General features: G+C 39.8%; 1 protein-coding gene across 1 annotated transcript in view; it reads right to left on the bottom strand.

Annotated features, from left to right (window-relative positions):
• LOC137260471 (glycoprotein-N-acetylgalactosamine 3-beta-galactosyltransferase 1-like) overlaps nucleotides 1-13,339 on the bottom strand; it is a 61,916-nt gene extending 48,577 nt beyond the window's left edge. The window contains exon 1 of the mRNA XM_067798137.1: nucleotides 13,007-13,339. The gene's annotated coding sequence lies outside the window, so the exon portion shown is untranslated. The remainder of the gene's footprint in view (nucleotides 1-13,006) is intronic.
• Nucleotides 13,340-14,192: the final 853 nt, after the last annotated feature.

The following is a 14,192-nucleotide window of genomic DNA, read 5'->3' on the forward strand; positions in this document are numbered from 1 at the left end:
TTCTGCACAAATCGAAATAAGTTACATGTATATCGTTGCCACTAACTAACTCTCATTTGTTTTGTATGATGCAAGTGTCCATCAACTAAATTTTCACCATTGTCCATATTTTCTTTTGTACAAGTTTGGGACCAAACTTTTTCAGACAGAGGGGAAGTTATCATGAAATGATAATTCATACCAAAATTCATTATAAATTGTAACCAGTACAAGCAAATATATTAGCATTCAAATATTAGGAAAATATGAATATAGAATATTAGTTTCATCTTGTATCAGTAATAGCTTAGACAAGACTCCTCTCAAAAGTAGTAAAGCTTATCTCACAGACATTCTATTGAAAAAGGTATAAGTTATGACCACACAATTTCATAGTTAAAATCCTAGCCTGAGGTAATCAGAACACCACTGTAAGACAAACCATTCACTAAGACAAGGGTAATGTCTAGACAGGTTAATAAACTGCTTTGATGAGGTAAACATGCCATCACCTACAGTAAAATAACATTATGCAAACACCAGTTAAGGGTCGTTAAAGATCCAGCCCTGAGTAAGCAATCAAGCATCCAGTAAATGTGCCAACAAGATTAATGTCACTTAGATAATAGGATTAAAAGATTAAGTACTCCCCCTGTCTGGTCACTGAAGTTGTAATGATAGGACACACCCCATTTTGTTTATTCTGTATTTCATTGGCTATTGTAGGTTACACCCATTTTTGTATCAGTCAGCAAATCAGAATCTTTGTATTGTTTAAATTGTAGTTAAATAGTCTCCAACTTCATTTGTCCATCAGTAGGGTTTAGACTCCCAACACAGGTCAGCTCTAGCCCTCAGCCCAGAGGGTTGTACCAACTCTCTGTGGCCACCCTTGTTACTCTGTCTCTTGTAAATAAAATTTTAATTAGCTTCTTGTGACTTCGGACTCTTTGCTGAGTTAATTCCCCCAAGCAAACCAGCACGCCAGTTAGATAAGGGATTTCACTGGTACCCTCACTTGGACCCGAGTTCCATATCATGACACCTAAATATGATAACATTCTTTTCGTGTTCCCTAAATATCACAGCATTCCATACAAACCATGTTTCTATGTTCAGCAGAACAGTGTTGGCTCAGTGGGTAAGTGGCAGTAATTGGCTGACGACTAAACTGAGCTCATTAAAACTGACTATAACGGGCAAGCAACCCAAGCACAATATTAAAAACTGGTTTACATCAGATTGCATGACCGTACAAGTGGCAATCAGCAGAATCCATATGACAGAAAACACAGACTAGATCACGCATAGGGCGTGTGGGAAATAAGATCCACATTGGCAGTCTATATAGTGTTTAAATGTTACAGTCATGTTAGAAATTTACTATAAGTATAAGCAGATCATTGTACTTTTATCAATTTTCAATTCCATACAAATATGACAATAAACTAATTATGGTTATGAGACAAAATATAAAGACGTACATTGGCGTCGTTATTTTTCTGTCCTAATAGTTTTTTCACCATTTCTACCACTGGCAGACGATTAACCCTCAAAGTGTTTCATTTGTTTTCATAATACATTTGTAATGAAGTAAAAATGACTTCACCTTACGTGATCTGTCTATAATTAATCTCACAATTGCAAATACGGGCTGCGCAGCAGAAGTCACGAACCAGTCACGAATTCTGGGATATCCTCCGGGTACTCACAGGAGTCACACAATAACAAAAGGAACTACCAGTCCACGGAAATTGTTTCGCATCAGTGCCTCTTTAAATGTGATAACCTGGGTGCAATAGTTCTTGCTGAGAACAGTACAGAACGGCAGATCTAAACACATTGATGTCAGATATCACTTTATCAGATATGAAGTTGTCAGTGGTAGAGTACATTTGTTATACGTTCAGTCTCGAGAGGACATTGCTGATATGTTTACCAAGTCGGTCAGCAAAGTCCAACTGAAGAAGCTTGTCAGTAACCTTAAGGGCTAGATTGAGAGAAAGTGTTTGATAAAGACATGTAGATATGTTAGTACAACTGTTAGGAATGAGACTGTACATGTACAATTTATTTCGATCTGGGATTGTCAGTATAGTTAAAGTACCTCAGTTTATTATGTCAGTTTGAACACTATCAGTGTCACACAGACCTGAATCTTGAGAATACAGTTAATATTACTACAGTAACTTTTGTTTGAAAAAGGTACATATCTGAACTATTTTAAGTCCAAGGGGTGTGTGTTAATGTTATGACATGGAATGAACATAAAATATTTCCTTTTGTTTACTGTATCATTTTCCGTTTGTGGAAATTGCATGAATTATTTTACTGTATCCTAATGTCAATAAAAGATGCGCAGTGTATTCCGCCATTTTAAGAGAATGACACATGTTGATGTTGTCTCTGAGGACTGAAACTAGCCACAAGACTTCTGACAGGTCATGGCCCAGACACAAGTAACTAGTGGAAGGGAAAATATCCTCCAAGTATGAAAAGGTGTTTGATGGCGATGAGTGAAAATATGAACAGTGGGAAGCGAAATTTCTAGTGAAAATTGTAGTTTGAAACATGTGTTGAACTTGCTTGAATTCAAGATACAACAATGGAGAACTCGATCAGCGAGAACAATGTGTGTGAAACAAAAGACAAGGATGATGACATGGACAATGGAGAAATATACACTACCCAGCCATGTGATGAGATCGACAAGTCAATCTACTTGGAAATAAAAGCTAAACTTGGATCTAAGGACAAGACAAGCTTAAATGATAAATGATGTAAGAGAGAGCTTGCATGACTACGCTAAGCAGACGTGTGTAAACTTTCCAGCTGGTCTACATGTGAGAAGAAAAAAGACTCAAACAACAACAGGGCCAGCAATTTGCAAGTGTGCCCAAGATGTGTACTACCTGTATCACTACATCAAAGGTACTATTCCTGAACATGTTCTGCAAACTAAGGTGCTCAGCAGAGCAAGTGTATGTCATCTATCTATGTCGACACCAGGTACGCCATCAACAGCCAACAACGTCACCAACATCAATACACCAGGCGAGATCAACAGAACATCTTCATCATCGACTACTTCCAGTGATCAAGATACAGGTGAGACAAACGACTCAGCTTGCTCCATACTTAGCCATATTGTACAGCTGAAACAGATTGTGTCTCAAGGACAAAGTAAGTTGGAAGAAAAGCTCAAATGTGTGGAAATGAGATTTTCTGATCACATTAAGAAACTAAATGAAATTATTCAGGAAAAGGATAAATCTATAAGCGACCTACAATCTAAGCTCGGTGAATCTGAAGGTAGAAAGCCAGAACTAAGATTGGAACTGAAACTATATAGTCAAGATATTAGATCACATTCTGCACCTAGAAAATGAACTATTAAAGACAAATTATTCTGTCGATGCCAAATTAAAAACAATGGATGCAAAACTCTCAAGTCTGTCTAGCCAAATAAAGAATTGTACAGAGAAAAGAAAAGGCAGAACTCCTTACAGTGATTACACCATGAACAAGGCCTCTACAGTAACGACACCAGCAACAGAGCAGACTCAAACAGATTAGGTGCAGCCGCCGCATCTAGAGAAGGACAAAACTACTATGCCTAACACTGAACCCCATCACATTCCAGTCATATCAAGCCAGATCAGTGACAACAGAGTGCAGCCATTCCAGTCATATCAAGCCAGATCAGTGACAACAGTGAGCAGCCATTCCAGTCATATCAAGCCAGATCAGTGACAACAGTGAGCAGCCATTCCAGTCATATTAAGCCAGATCAATGACAACAGAGTGCAGCAACTACAGGACAACAGCAACACCATAAGCTTCGTGTACAACAACCACCACGCCAACCTCCCCACAATGGATCTAGGACAAACTGACGACATAGATTCCTGGAACGACACTGAACATCAACCACTACGGAAACAACACACAAGCAAGCCAGACATGCACTCATAAGGTAAAAGACAATACTACACATCCTATCAGATCACTCTCTAAACAATATCATGCTCTGCAAGACGTTCCCACAGTCAAAACTAAACACCTTGTGTTGTATGACGCAAGTGCTGAGGAATCGTTTGATTCAGTAGAGGAACTCCTTCATGAATATACAAATGAGCAAAATGTGCGTGTGACATTTGTGAGACTGATGAAGAAAAATGTTCATTTCAACCATCGCGATACCTACACTATACAAGTAAATCTCGATCTTGACAATCATGAGGACTATGTCTCTTGTAACAGATATTTTTGGCCGCCTGGAATACGCGTGAGAGGCTATGTTCCTAAAAACAGATCATACAATGACAAAAATGAATCGTACAGTAACAACTATTAATATTATGTTGGACAAGACCACTATCAGATTTATTAGAATACCATTATTCCACGCTGTCATCATAATGGCCCTCTCTCTGTTAACGTGGACTACTTCATGCTGGTGAATACATCAATCAGACACTATCACAGCCTGTTGATGATGTTGCTGTTCAGGAACACTGGAACATCAGTGAGTGAGTTTAGTTTCACGCCGCACTCAGCAATATTACAGCTATATGGCGGCGGTCTGTAAATAATCGAGTCTGGACCAGACAATCCAGTGATCAACAACATGAGCATCGATCTGCGCAATTGGCAACCGACGACACGCATCAACCAAGTCAGCGAGCCTGACCACCCGATCCCGTTAGTCGCCTCTTACGACAAGCTGAGTCGCCTTTTATGGTAAGCATGGGTTGCTGAAGGCCTATTCTACCCCAGGACCTTCACGGGTCACTGGAACATCAAGTAACTTGCATTATCTGAATGCGTTTCGTGAACTGAACACTGTGACATATAACTGTGTGAAAGCAGACTTGTCATGCTCACGTGGATCACACGGCCTAGCACTGTTAGTTAACTCAAACTCAGCATGGAAAGCTGAAGGTATTACAGTCAATTCTGATTATGTCATAGCAATCAAGCTTAGCTGTTACCACCATTGTGTTGTTTATGTCATTGCTTGCTATTGATCCAGCGAGGTTGAGGTTTCGGGATCGAGGGCACCTGTGACCGGGGGTAAAAACCTTGGAGTCAACTTTGTGTGCAGACTCTTTCAGTGTTGTCACAATCTCTAGTGTACAGTACACAACCCTGTGCATTTAAGAGAACCCAGAAATCCGTTGGTATATGACCAGATGGTGGCCACAAGAACATGTGCATACACCGAGTTGCAGGTACAGCAACGTGCATTAAACTTGGACAAAGTGCTGTGACTATGTGTCCCAGTCCACCCAGCTGTCAATTGGGTACCTCATTAGGACGAGAGAGCCACAACAAACTTGATGCACCTAGTGGCAGGAAGAGTTGTATACTCCCCAGGGTGTTGAGATTGAAATATGATGTGCTGTTGAGATTGACATCCAGTGATCGAGGGGAAAATACCAGTGCCTTGAGCATGCACTAGTGCGTGGATATGTGCGCAATCTATCTATCTATCTATTGACGATATCTATCTATCGTCTCGCATCAACGAATGTTTTGCATGCAACTGACTGTAGTGCTCTCAGTGAACTGTTAGATTTGTATGACTATCTATCTGAAAAAGGTTCAACCATTATTCTGGGTGATCTAAACTTTGACATATGTAAGCCTATCCTATCACACAGGGACAAAACTTTAAAGTGTGCCTTGTCAGATAGAGAGACCTCATAAATGCTCTCAAATTTATGCCTTCAGACTCACATAAATATACTTGTAGGTAAAAAAATAATTCGTTCCAAAGTATGACTGACTACACCCTTATACCATCTGATCTAAGTACATGTGTCACCAGTGCTATGATAGACAAAACGTGCCCATTTTCTCAGATCACCTGCCTTGTTCTATATCCGTAAGTATCAGAGCAATGCTCCATATGGCACTCCAAAATGGAAATTAGCCAGCGAAATTGACATTAAATCTTACCAAAGACGAGGAGGCTATGTTTTCTCAGAATTTTTCTTAGCTGTATTTTAACCAACAAGACAGTATATATTGCTACAACGATATGAAAGCTCTGCTCTACTGCATGCTTCCTCAAATTCCAACCCTCACAGGAACTACAGGCCATGTCCAAAACCGTTTTGGAAAGCTAATTGCCCAAATGATGCTCATTATGATATGCGAGTAGCCAGGCGTGCATGGGTCAATTCCAGTAAACCTCGGATATATGACTCTGAACAACATTTGACCTATAAAGATTAGAAAAGAAAATTTCGATGTCTGTTTCGGAAATCAAAAAGATCTCATAAAAAAGAAATGTCAAAAGACATCGAATTATCTGATGAAATGGACGTACACACCTTCTACAAAACTGTCTGAAAACAAAGAGCAGTAATCACAAATGTATCTACACTTGATTCCAGAGGCAAGAGCGACTCAACGCCCTCTGAAGTATGCAAAATTATAATGGGGCAAATATTATGCTGATCTAGCTCAACCACATGAATCAGAAACATTTGATGATGATTTCAAAATTCACATATCTCAGCTAGTCCAGAAAATTGACAATAGCAGCAATGACAATTACGATGAAGAACTAGAAAGAGACTTTCTATTTGATGAAACAAACTATACTATTGAGGCTCTTAGCAAAAACAAATCCCCAGGTCCGGACAAAATAACAAACGAACATATAGTATATGTAGGTGATGCATTCATTAATCATTTATGCAAACTATTCAATCATCTCACTACAAATATAGAATTGGAATGGTAATATCAACATACAAAGGTAAAAATGACAAAAATGACCCTAGAAACTACAGGGGTATAATACTAACATCTTGCCTTGGTAAACTATTTGAAAAGCTCCTGCTCAAACGAATTGAAAATAAACTGCTCAAATCAAATCCGGACTTCCCTGATAAGCTACAATTTGGATTTCGAAAAGAGCATGGTGCTATTATGTCTGTGTTTACTCTCATGGAGAGTATACAATACTTTAACCATAGAGAATCCCCTGTCTTCACAGCCTTTCTCGACAATTCAAAAGCTTTTGACAGAATTTGGCACGATGGTTTATTCTATAAGCTTCATGAAGTTGGTATTAGAGGAAGTACTTGGAAACTGTTACATCACTGTTATACCAATAGCCAATCATTTGTTGCATACCATGGCTAGAGATCAGAAATGTACTTGATCAAACAAGGTGTTGGACAAGGAAGGGTTATATCCTCTTGGTTTTTTCTCATCTTTATTAATGACCTAATTGCATCATTAAGAGATGCGAACTGTGGTATCCGTGTCTACGGCATGGATGTTCTATCTGCCTTGCTTGCTGACGATACTACACTCGTAAGTGCATCCCCTAATGATCTACAGCCATCACTTGATATTGTCTACTCATATGCTTCTAAATGGCGTCTAACATATAACCCGTCAAAAAGTACATTCATCGTTTTTAGCAAAAGAAAGAACTATAATCTAAACTACCACTTCAGCCTTGGTAACATACCAAACCCTGTATCAGAATCTACCACATATGGGGGAGTACTCATTGCATGTAACCTCTCAACAAAATCCAGAAGTGAAAAGTACTGTCAGAAAGCAAGACAAGATGTAAACTCACTTAGGTCTGATGGACTGAACGATTCTGACTTACATCCAATCACTTGTGTTAAGATATGGCTCAGGATGATCCTTAAAACCAGTCTCTACGGCTATGAAGTACTACCAAACATTAAAGGCCAACAAGCTGACACCTTTGAACAAACACAAAGGTACTTTGCTCGCCTTGTGCAAGGTCTTGATAAGAGGTCATCATCAATATCTACCACTGCAAACTTAGGATTATGGTCACTAATTCGCTATATCGATAAATGTAAACAACTATTTCTTGGGAGACTATGTAACACTGAGTGTAAGAACTTTGCAAAACAAATATTTGACTACGACTTCCATATACTCCTCCACTGTGAAAATCTAATACAACAATGAAATGATTTCTTTGAATACTTAATTGATACACTTGACGTTGAAACTTAGGTAATATTTGAAATGCAAGATGAACAAGATATGTTGTCATTTCTCTTTGGAGCAGAAAACAACTTTTATAACAGTATAGATTCCACACTATGGGAAAACATTTTGTTACGCCTCTCTCTCTCTCTTCTCTTTCTCTCTCTCTCTCTCTCTCATTTAAAAAGTCAATCACAATGACATCACCAGTCCAAAAGTGGGACAGGGGGGCAAACGGCCATGTCACAAGCTCAATAACAGGTATGGCATTGAGAACAGCAGTGCATCAACAATGTATAGAGCCTATCAAACCTGCAAGGAAGGCTTGCGGGATCTCACGCCAGATTCTCTTAGTTCTGTTGCAAGGTCAAGGATGCTATCTGGCTGATGAGGAAGATCCATCTCATCCCAGACATGATCTATCGGGGAAAGATCAGGTGAATTTGCAGGCCAAGGTATGTTGTGGTGTTGCAAGAGATCAACAGCAACCCTTGCCGTGTGAGGGCGGGCATTGTCCTTTTGGAACGTTAAACCTGGGTCATGACACTGCAGAAAAGGAATTGCCACAGGTCAAAGAATCTGATCCCTGTAGCCCAAACCATTTAAGTTGCCACAAAAAATCACCAAAGGAGTATTACTCCACCATAAATCCATTGGAACCGTCACCAAAGTGATTCCTCTCCAAGACATAGGCCTGTGCATAATGTTCTCCCACAAGTCTATAGGCACGTTAAACCTGGACTCATGGATGGTCCAGGCAGTCCTCACTGCAGTCTGAAACCTCTGGTGAAGATGTGTCACCCTTATCTATCTGTCCTGTCTGGGCATTGTTACACGTGGATGTCCAGAAAGTGGCCAATCCATGACGTCATTTGTGTTTTGGTAGCTCCTCACCAGTGCAGAAATGGTGTTCCAGTGGCAGTGGAAACGTACAGCCATTTGACGTTAGCCTTGGCATGCTATGCATTTCGGAAGACGTTTTTTGAACGATCGCAAGGGCAAGGGTTGAGCTTTCCAAAATAGTATTGTGTGGCATTCGTTTGCTCTCTTTTTCTTTCCTGGAACAACATATTCAATGTCTCAAAGACGAAACCACTGACGACACAGGGCATTCATGTTGGATACATGTCACTCACCTCTGAGTTTAAATCCTTATGCGTCTACACAGGTTTGATAAATTTAATTTTAAATATTTGTATGCACAGTTTCTTTATGTGCCTAGTATATACATAGAAGACCTAGAAGTGGTTTGTTCTACTTTAAGCTATCATTTAATATTCACACATAGAGCTTGGAGTGTTAAATCTCTCCCAGTAGAATCATCTGGTTAACATTACAGAGCTAGTCTTCAGACAAGTCCTCAACATCTCTATCAAGATCTGAAAACTCAGAGTCATAGTCTGAATCTGCATCCTTGCCAGTTGGACATCCAACAGGAGGCTCAACAACAGTACACTCCTGTTCCTACACTGCCTCATACATTGCATCAAACGCTTCCACAAGTTGTACAGCAGATTTCGATATTCAAAAAGTTTATTATAGTTACATATACACCTTGAAAGTAATTAAGCACCCATCCACCCCTATTTTCAGGATGATAAGAAACGAAACTTACTGTAAGTCACTCACTATTCCAAAGATGGAACCTTAGCGATTGTGAAACATATGACCTATTGGCAAATGAAAAAGAAGAAAATGATTCCAAATCGTTTTGTTTTAATTGTGTAACCAATGTGATTGGGTCGTTACAATGTGATTGGGTCACTATTGATTTTTTGATGAATATAGTCACTGAACAAGTATGGTCGTAGCATTGTCAATGGTTGCTATGCACAAGGAATGTCACATGTTAACATCTGATGGATCTAGCATCAGTAGCACGTGTGTCCCCCACGTGCTTGGATGACGGCTTGAATCCTCCTCCTCCTCATGCTACTATTAAACCATCTGATAAGATCAAGTGGCAGTTGCTGCCATTCTTCATGCAAAGCATCTTCCAGCAGTGCAAGATCCTGGAGAGGGGGTTCTCTCGATCTCACACGGCGCCCAAGAAAGTCCCATTCATGCTGAATGATGGTTAACAGTTCCTCTGCTATCATGAAATATATCATGGGGAGCTTAATTACATTCCAGGTGCATATATATATCATAGGTTTGCAAAAACTGACCTGTTATGTGGACGCAGTAGATTCTACCCGTCCTCCACAAAATTCACCTTCTTGGATCTTTCCAACACCGCAGTAAGATGAATACCTTGTATACTTCTCCCCCGTGTAATATAATGTAATCTGATATACGCCCTTTTCTAGAAGTGTCATCCCTTGGCTACCTGCTCCGGTAATGCTCATACAAAAAGGCATACATCAGACCGTTTTACCCTCAAGAGTTTAAACTTAAATTATCGACCTACTTATCCACGGTATATATTGTACTCAGACCTGTGTAGATCATCCATCATATCTTTTGAAAACTTCTTAACAAATGTACAAGAGAATGAGCTAGCTCATGACACGTGATCATGGCAGATACCTTTATGATTTAACTCCATAAGTGGAATAGGGGAGGTGTGGGGGGCTTTTACTCTGAAATTTTGTTGAATGACGATTGAAACCTGAACTCAAAAGTAGTCACAATACTTAATACTTAAGTGACTGAAATTCTGCAGGGTCATTGAAAAAATACCTTTTGGTTATTGCCGTGTGTCAATATAGAAGATAACACATCGCCCATCACAATGTCACATGGAAACTAGTAACACACTGCTGCATTAACACCCTTGTATGATTACCTGTACTAAACACAGTAAATATCCGCAGAAAACTATCAATATAAAACATAAATGATAACTTGTGAGTGAATGCACAGCAGCTGTCTGTATGTAAAACTGTTACTGAGTGAGTGAATGAGTTAAGTTTTGCGCCGCACTCAGCAATATTCAAGCTATATGGCGGCTGTCCATGAATAATCGAGTCTGGACCAGCCAATCCAGTGATCAACACCATGAGCCTCGATAACAATCCAGTGATAACACAATGAGCATCACTCTGAGCAAATTGAGAACACGTGTCAACCAAGTCAGCTAGCCTGACCATCCTATCCCATTAGTCGCCTCTTACGACAGGCATAGTCGCCTTTTATTAAGAGCATGGGTTGCTGAAGACCTATCTACCCCAGATCCTCACGGATCTAAAACTGCAGTAAATAAATGACTGAGTGGTTATGGTTTAGGCCACTTTTAACAATACCCTAGCAGTAACACGGTGGAGGGACACCAGAAATTGGCTTTACACATTACGTCATACTCATGAGTGGAATCGAACCCAGGTGTTCGGCATGATGAGCAAACACTTTAACCACTGGGCTACCAGAGCACTCGGACACAGGCCTACAGGTTACAGAACAAACCAGGGTGCAGTGAAGAGGAACACTGCACCTAGTATTATGGTGGCAGCGGTCTGTAATAAACAAGTCTGGAGCAGACAGTCAAGGTGATCAACAGCATGTGCACTAATCTACCCAAATGGGATGCGATGATAAATGATATGTCTTCAGCTTGACTAGTGGACATGTTAACCAATATGATATCCCACAGCCCCAGCTCAGCTAGTGAAATCCATAACAACAATGATAACAATAATGTACAAATGAGCCTGCATACAAGCACCTGCGCATGCTCATGGCGCTATGATAAAAATCAGACAGTAAATTAACATACAACAAACTAAAAGTGAGTGAGTGAGTTCAGTTTTACGCTGCACTCAGCAATATTCCAGCTATATGGCAGCAGTCTGTAAATAATCGAGTCTGGACCAAACAATCCAGTGATCAACAGCATGAGCATCGATCTGCGCAACTGGGAACAGGAGACATGTGTCAACCAAGTCAGCGAGTCTCATTAACGTCCAAACACTGATTGTCACCTGATGGCAACTTTCGTTTTAAATACTTAAATCAGGGATGGCAAAAGGTGAAAGTGCTTCTAGCTGAAAATATGCTGTGAGTCTGTGTACCGCAGGCCCCCAACAGGGTCCAGGATTGATTGATTTGAATACAGGTCCATGGATTTCCGCAGACTCAACTAAAATTGCCATCCCTGTTAAATACTTCGCCACACTTTCAGCAAATTTAAACGCTCTTGAGTAGCCTAATGAACTGGCTGAAAGTCTATGTTTTCTTGCCAAAATATTAGGCACACGCAAAGCTCAAATAAGCTGCATGCAGAAATACATAGAATTTTACATTTTGTTTCATTTCATTGGGAGGTATGTACCCAGTTGATTAAAACATGCAGAGGGCAAACCCAAACAACACACTGCTTATTGTGGGGTGTACAGTACAAATGACACTACTCACGTACTGTACCCTGTTTCTTTAATCCGGAAACATGCAAACACAAAATTTGATAATTTGAGCCAATTCGTTCTCATGTATTTGGTTTAACCTAGTTGGTCTCTCAATCAGTCCATGAAAAGAATAATATTATCCCTCCATCCAACCCTTTCTGCAATACTACAGCCCTACATGAAGCAAGTCTAGATTTCCTCATGTTCTCATTCTCCAATTTCAGTTATGTTACTTTTCAATGCAAGGGAGTTATTTGTTTCCCTCAAAATTATAATACACAAAGTCTGTGCCTTGGTCCATGTTTATCATATTTTAGAGTATGTCACACATTTTGCTCGGTGCGGTCCGGTAAAGTGAGTCTCATAATATTTACTACAGACCGGTGAATGAGATATAGCGTATCCGTTCATTAAAAAAAAACTCACACAAAACAGTTGACTTGTCGACCGGATCAGGAATCAGTTTGACCGCATCAGTCGCCATATAGATGAAACAAAGCTGATGTGACGTGTGACTTACACTCATCCCAAACCATCCCCTCGTTCGGTATTTAAAATCCGGAAGAAACCTTTCGGGTGACTCAAACACTCAAAACATATTGTATGCGAAATGAGAACCTAGATTATCATAATACATGTTTGGACGGCGTTGTGATATATAAACACACTATTTTGAATGGTCTTACCCTTTTCACGTCGTACAAGTATCCATTTTCGCTCCTGGCGTAGAGAGAGCGATCTGTCAGTCCGTCCATAGCCGAATGGCCAGCTCGTGCGCGCTGACCTGATATTGTCTCACTGACTCAGTTCCTGGAGCACTGCACGACCCTGTCTGTCGTTATAACGGAGCATTCGATACCACAAACGAGACAATGTCAATGTAACCTCGGCAGTAGTAACAATCTTTCACTGGTGAGGATTTGGGCTCATAAATAAATGTCTCATCAACGCCCGATTCAGCCTCTCAGTCCCTTGCGCTCTCATCGCGACGTCAGTGAAAACCGGTCACCTCTCTTCGCCCCTTGGCACTCCGCATCCAGTCGAATGCAATGTCGCTCGCATATTTCAACAAGGAAGCAGAGCTGTCAGCTGTCATCCTAAAATATTGCTGAAAGCGGCGTAAAACTAAACTCATTCTCTTTTTCTCGGCTGGGCGTGAGTAAATGAGTTTGATTTTTGCACCGCTTTCAGAAAGATTAATATTTCGGCAATAGCACGGCGGTATCTTCCTGTTAGACCTCCAAAAGACAACCTGCTGAAAAAACAAGACTAGCTTTTGCGGTTGGTGTACCCTTAAAATGAATGGTATGTGCCCAGATATAAAAGACGACATTAGGCATTAACTATAGTTTTATTAATTCATGTAATGAATTATGACATTTAAATTAAGACATATTGCAACTCTTGGTTTTGGTGATATATTGCATGAGTAAGAATTGAATGTTTCTTATCAGCCTGTCATTAAACAAAGACTTATTGATCACGATTTCCAGTTTATTGGAAGACAGCTGTACAGTTTCCTAAGTGTAGACTGTGTGAACATATTATTCATGCTTTCACTTTGCTAATTATCTAAAAAAAACTCAATTCCTGCAATTTATACAAAATAGTTGTAAAAATCAAACTCTCTTCTCAAAACGTGTACAGTGAAACATGCAGGTATTATAATATTGTCATAAAATATAGAACATGCGTGTTCCAGTTACAAAAAGGATTAATTCCATTTTGTTTTTAAATGTCCTATTTATCAAGATTTAAGGAAATTATACCTTAAGCCTTATTGTGGGATAAAGCCATCATTTTTTCATCTTGTCCAGCTCTTGAGAGCAGTTCTACGAGGTTTTTAAATTCCTATTCAAGGCTTAAAAGTTA

This window comes from Haliotis asinina, chromosome 13 (assembly GCF_037392515.1).
Source record: "Haliotis asinina isolate JCU_RB_2024 chromosome 13, JCU_Hal_asi_v2, whole genome shotgun sequence".
In the NCBI taxonomy this organism is placed as follows: Eukaryota; Metazoa; Mollusca; class Gastropoda; order Lepetellida; family Haliotidae; genus Haliotis; species Haliotis asinina.